General features: G+C 37.7%; 1 non-coding gene across 1 annotated transcript; it reads left to right on the forward strand.

The window, feature by feature from the left end:
* Positions 1 to 5747: 5747 nt before the first annotated feature.
* LOC142866105 (small nucleolar RNA SNORA16B/SNORA16A family) lies at positions 5748 to 5879 on the forward strand. The gene has a single exon (XR_012916167.1). It is a non-coding gene; the product is annotated as a small nucleolar RNA SNORA16B/SNORA16A family (small nucleolar RNA).
* The last annotated feature ends 848 nt before the right edge of the window (positions 5880 to 6727 follow it).

Raw genomic sequence — 6727 nt, forward strand, 5'->3', positions numbered from 1 at the left:
CATAGTTGGAATGACTGGGGATTGGGAATATAATTTTGTTTCTATCCCTTCCGGTATTCATTATTCATAAGTGGATGTTTTTGAAGACAGATCATTGGCTTTCAGTTGATGTGATGAAAGAGATACCTGTACTTTTCTTGAATATATTTACCTTTAGCCTTCCCCATCACTCCCAATTAATTTGTCCTCCCTAATATCTAAATATCTTCTTACATTTTTCCTCTGGCTGATGGAATGCACACCAGAACCTTAGGAAATACCTGTAATGGTTTTTCCATGTGGGTTTATGGAAATGTTATTCTTAATTTTCACCTTTTTCCTGTCACCTCAGAACCCAGCTCTGTTACAGTCATTTGCTTGCAAAGCATCTGAATGTGCAGAGCCAGGTTAAGGAGTGGACTGCCCTGGCAGTTTCCCAGAGTGCCAAATTATAAGTGGACTAAGCATCTCTGGAAATGTAATGAAGTGGAGAACTCTCAGGAGAATATGGTATTAGCAGGAAGAAATAATGTCTGTTCGAGTAGATAAATGAGGTGGGAACCACATACCTGAAGAGCAACTGATGGTTGTTAGATTGCCTTCTAAGAACAGGTCTGGTTGGAGGTGGGACTTTTGTTTTGCTGAATGGGGCATGCAAGTTTGGGCCAGACATGAATGGCTAAGGACATAGGAAAAAGGGCTATATGCCTTTACTGGAGACTTCCTTTGTATCCCTTCCACCAGATAGGTGCACCTCAAAATAAATGTTGTGCAAATACCTAAAGAGCATCTGAGAAGTGCGCCACATCATCAGCCCAAGTATTGGCCCAGCTCTGTGAATGCACTAGGTCTCCATTCCTGGATTAAGCAGAGTAGCCATGAGCACACTGGGTTTTCTCTGGGGCCTGAATATGAGTCCAAGGGTTTTAATGGGCTGGAGAAGAAAGACACACTTTCAATAACTAAGAACATCTAAGAATCAGTGGGTCACTGGGACACTGGAATGGGGGCTCTCCTTCAGAAGCAATGAGAGTGGTAATTTTCCAAATTCTGGCGTAGGCTGGGTCACCTACACATGAGTATGTTTGTTCATTTCTGCTATCTCCCAACAGCCACCTGCTTAAGCTGCCAATTTACTCTCCTAAACTCTTGCTCTTATAGGAAGTTGCACACTTTTGTTTGTTTTTAGTTAATAGGCTTTATTTCTTAGAGCAGTATTAGGTCACAGAAAAAAATTGAGCAGAAAATACAAATAGTGCTCATATATTAAGCCCCTCCCAAGTTTCTCCTGTTATTAAAACCTTGCATTGGTATATTTGTTACAGTTGATGAACCAATATTGAAACATTATTAACTAAATGCCATAGTTTACATTAGAGTTCATTCTTTGTGTTTTACAGTTCTGTAGGTTGACAAATTCATACTATCATATATCACAATTACATTATCATGCAGAATAGTTTCATGACCCTAAAAATCCCCTGTGCTTTAAACCCTGGCAACCACTGGTCTTTTCACTCTGCCCTTAGTTTTGCCTTTTTGCAGAAAGTTATATGGTTAGAATTATATGACATGTAGGCTTTTCAGAGTTGCTTTTTTCACTTATCAATATGTATTTAAGGTTTCTCTATGTCTTTTTGTGTCTTGATAGCTCATTTGTTTTTTATTGTGGTAAGAACACTTCATATGAGATTAACTCTTAAGAAATTTTTAAGTGTACAATATAGTATTTTTGTTTGTTTTTAAGAAGAAAGAAGAAAGGATGGAAGAATTCTGAGGAAAAAAATAATAATCATTTTTAATCATAAGAGATGGTAGAAGATCTGCATTCATTTTGCTAGTGTTTTTTTTTTTTATTGCTGGCTACAAACAACTGTTCCTATTTGCTTGTCTTACCATGTTTAGTGCAAAATTAGTAGCAATACTTAAAATGTTTAACATGCTTACTGCTAAGCTTCGGTATGGAGTATGTATCCCTGACCAAAGCTTTGTGCCACTCTGTATTTGCTGCAAATTATAATGTCTTTTGAATTAAATTCACTTTCATAATATCTCAAATATGTTTTATTATGAATTATTCCTGAGTTCTTAACACATTAACTGCTATGTGAGTTATATTTAACTCACACTCGTTTTGAGCCTAGGACCTCATGAAGCATATGTAACTCACATGTCTCTTCACCTTGGGAGCCACATGAACTATTTTTCAAGTTGCATATAACTCATGCACAGAAAACAATAAAAAATAACAAATTTTTCATTGAATTAGAAAGGCCCATTTTGTTTTCGAAGTTCTTATTCTATTTTTGTAATAAAGCATGGTAGGCCCAAGAGGGGAAAATTTTTTTTTTCTAGTGTGGCAGTCAACATGTTAAAGATGGATTCTATGTCCTTATATGTCACTTGTTCCTCCTGCTTTTATACTCATTTGTCTTTGCTGAATTGACACACAGATTGGATAACTGTCTGATTTCTAGTTTTAAGGCTAGAATAATATTGAACAACTCTTCTTGTGCTCAGCTGTGGAATCTCTCCCTCATTTTGGTTTCTGCTCACTTATCTTCTCATAAGCCTAAACTCTGACACCATCACTCCCTTTGCCCTCCCTTCAATAAGTCATAGGTAGGGACAAGGGAAGAGATCAGAAGTGACATTTATTAAGCACCTACTATGTGTCAAGTGCTTTACAAATTGTAACCTAATTTAAAGCTGTATTTTAAAACACAAATGATTAAAAAAGACCTGAGAGGCTCAGAAAGTTTGTTACTCACCACAGTTACAAAGATAGTATTTAATAGAGCCTCACTCCACATGGAGCTTCCTAGTTCAGATCCCTAAGTCTGTTCTCTTTGCATTTCACCAAACTGCAACCCAGAAAGATATTTTGTGACTGTCATGATCTGGAGACTTGCTTCTAAAAGTGTGATTCACGAACCAACAGCATTGGCATCACCTAGAAACTAATAAATGCTGGGAAATGCAGAATGTGGGGCTCCAGCCCATACCTACTGAATTGAATCCTCATTATGATAAGATCTTTAGTTGATTCTTAGGAAAAATTAAGTCAGAGAAGCATTGGTGTAGAGAAAATGGCAAAATTGATCTTGATGCTTAAAAGTATTGTCTGTTAGTTTTAGTCTATGTGAACATTGCCACAAGACACCCCATTTGCCAGTCTTTGAGGCTTTTTTATTACTCAGTTTTGATTTCTCCCCACATACACGTGCTTGATTACTAATGTTCTGTGTGTGTGTGTGTGTGTGTGTGTGTGTGTGTGTGTGTGTGTGTGTGTGTGTGTGTGTGTTCTCCTGTGACTATCCTGAAGACATTCCCCAGGCATATAGTCTGACCTTGTTTCAGAGTTCTTGGAATGAAAGAAAGACCTGGATATTTTTTATTCTAAATGATTGTGCCAACTTGCCTAATATAATGAGGACCAAGTGAATCTGCATACAATCTCCTCTAAATATGAGGAAATAGAGCCTTTATTCCATAATACTAGTCTTTATTATGAAAGCTTTATTCCATAATACTAATAAAATATCTCCTAGCTTGTGTCTTCTATTTTCAATTAAGATTCATTATTTGCGTTGCTGCTGATGACCAGTCATAGAGAAGAGCATTTGGATACCAATTTGGCTTAGGCCAGTGCAAAATGTGAGACCTGACTCAGGACTACATTTTTGTTAACCCAGCCTTGAAAGAAGGTGATGTATTATAAAAAACAAAACATTGGGTTGATAGTTAAGAGACCTAACTCCTTCTCCCAGCTCTGCTACTTGCTGTGGATTTTGAGCAAGACATGTCCTCTCTCTGAGCCTCAATTTTCTCATCTATAACATGGGGAACTTGAATTAGATGATATCCAAGTTCCCTATAAGCTCTAACATTCTAGCATGTGCTGGAATTAACTTACTCTTAAATATCATTGATGATTATAAGATGCAGTCTTATTTTACATACCACTAAGAAAAAAACAAATGCTACCAATTGTAATTGTAACATGTTATTCAGGATATTCTACATACTTCCCTGCATATTTTTTCTTTGCTCTTCTTCATATAGTTCTATTCCCCAAGAGGTGAGCCTTTTCAGTGGGGCTCTCCTACCCTCTGGATTTTGGTTGGGTTTAGACAAAGGAAAGTATCAGTAGGAGATTGAATGGTGGGAGCAAAGTGAGATTGATATCATTACTCCCCTGGCTTGCTCCTGCTGGGTCACGCAGTAACAGTGGCTACATTCCTCTGCCAGGACTATAGTTCTTAACAGGTGGCCTTCTCCTATAGCTAGAGCTTCTTCACCCCCTCAGGACTGCTAGTGGTAAAGACTACCAGCTGTTGCTAACTTCACCATCCCTTATTACTCTCCCTTAACTCTGACTACATCTTTATAAATAGTCCTTTTGTTAATCTTTACTCAATGTCACAGCCACAGTAAGTGTTCCATTTTTTTTTTCCTGTTGGGACCCTATTTGATCCTGTAATTTGTATCAGAAGTATTCCAGGAAGCAGGCTCTCAAAATATAATTTTAGGATTGTATTGCTCACATATTTGAGAAGCATTCTCAGCACTTGGCACAGTAATAGGTGCTTAGTAAATGTTAGTTTGTCTGAATGAAAAACAAACAACAAACAAAAACCTTCCAATTCTTCCAATCACTGGAAGAAGGTAGCCAAAAATGATGAGAGATTTTTCTTGTAGGTTTCCTATAATGTGTAGATTATCATTTAAATATATATGTTCCCTCAAAAAGATTTCTGTCCTCTCTAATGCAGATATCCTGATTCTGATTATCTTTGCCAATGGGAATGAAAAAGAAAGCATTTTCCCAGTCAGTAGATGGACACCATGTACTAGGGACTTTATTGCTTTGCTCTAGTAAAGATACCACATCTGGAACTTCAAAGTGTCGTCAACACGACAGATCAACATGCCATTCTCTATATAAAGACAATCAAGTTCCCTCTGGAGTACATTATAACAAAGGGCAAGAAAGATGACAGGTCTTTAGATAAGAAAGAAGATATACTGTTCTCCCTGTCATATGAATTCACCAGCATACGTAGACTCAAAGAATATCTTACATAATACTGCCTCTGACCAAGAAACTCATTTTACAGTGAAGAAAGCACATCTGTGGGCTCATGCTATGAAATTCATTGGTCTTACTGCATACCTCATGACCCCAAAATAGCTAGTTTTATGGAAAAATGGAATGGCTTTCTCAAAGCTCATTTACAGACTCAGCTGATAGACAATACTTAGTGAGTCTGGAGTGATAATTTATGTGATGTAGTATTTGCTTTAAACCAACAGCCAATATATAGTGCTGTCTCCCTCATAGCCATAAGGCATGGGTTCAGAGACCAAGATATAGAGCAGGAAATGACCCCTCTTATGATTATACCTAGTAGCCTACTTAAGGAATTTGTCCTACATATCTCCATAAATTTGAATTCAATGTGTCTAAGTATTCCAATGCCCAAGGAAGGAAAGCTTACATAGGAAACAGTCACGGCTCTATTTCATTAGAATCTGAGAATGCCTTTTAAACATTTTGGGTTCTTCAGGCCACTGAACCTACAGGTAGAGAAATAGTTACCTGTATTTGCTGGAGTGATTATCAAGAGGAAATCGGGTTGCTCATACACAATGGTTACAAAGAGAACTATGTCTAAAGGTCAGAATATTTACTAAGGTATCTCTACCACTCCTTTGATCAATAATCCTGGCCAGTGGGAAACTGCAGCAACCATTAAAAACAAGGTCATTACCCTTATCAAAGTTGCAGCTTCCACATAGCTGCTGTGGTCAAAAAGGAGCCCAGAGTGACAGTTTTCCTTGAGGGTTGCCATTTTGTTCGCTGTAACTGATCTGCAACATTTCGGGAAAATACAGTTTCATTGCACCTGCCATTTCTCAGCTGTGCCAGATGAAGATTCCAAGATGACTGAAATTGATATTTGGAGGGAGTGAGGATGCCAGGGGTCATGACAGTGATGAAACAGAGCAATCTGAGGGCACCAGGATTATCCTCAAATTTCCTGGAAGTATCTGATATTAGAAAGACCAGCATGTTTCTAGGGCTGTGCTTTAAGATCTGGGTTAAGAATAAAGCTGTCCTCACCTATGATTATGGAGCTATTGAGTTGGGAGAGAATCACTATGGGAAGAGACAGGCAAAAAGACAACAGGTTATTTTAGGTGGAAACTGAACTCCAAGCACAAATCTTTGTTTTTTGCTAATGCTGTATGTATCTGATATTGAACTATAGATGATCGATAAAAGACTCTGGAAGTAAAAAATAAAAAAAAACAAGGCCATTAAGGAATCATGTCCTACAGGCATGAAGATTTGGGTCAATTCCCTAAGTAAAGAAATCCAACTAAAGGAGTAAAGAAGAATATGAAATGATTATCAGCTCGGATCCCAGCCACAGAAGTGAGACTGAAACATCTCTGTTTTATGTTGATTAACTGATTCTTCCAACCTCTTTCTTCCCCAGCTATCGTATGTGAAGAGAACTGATGGTAGCTAAAGTTTTAGGTTTCATGGGGGAATATAACCGAACTAATATTACCTGGCAATGATACAATAGTCACAGCTCAGAAAATTTTCTTCAAGGGTTAGATAATAAATAGTTCAGACTTTATGGGCCATGTGGTCTTTGTCACAGCTACTCATCTCTGCTGTTGTAGCACAAAAGCAGTCATAAACAATGAGTGAAAGAATGTGTATGGCTGTGTT

The sequence above is a fragment of the Microcebus murinus genome, chromosome X (assembly GCF_040939455.1).
Source record: "Microcebus murinus isolate Inina chromosome X, M.murinus_Inina_mat1.0, whole genome shotgun sequence".
NCBI classification, from domain to species: domain Eukaryota; kingdom Metazoa; phylum Chordata; class Mammalia; order Primates; family Cheirogaleidae; genus Microcebus; species Microcebus murinus.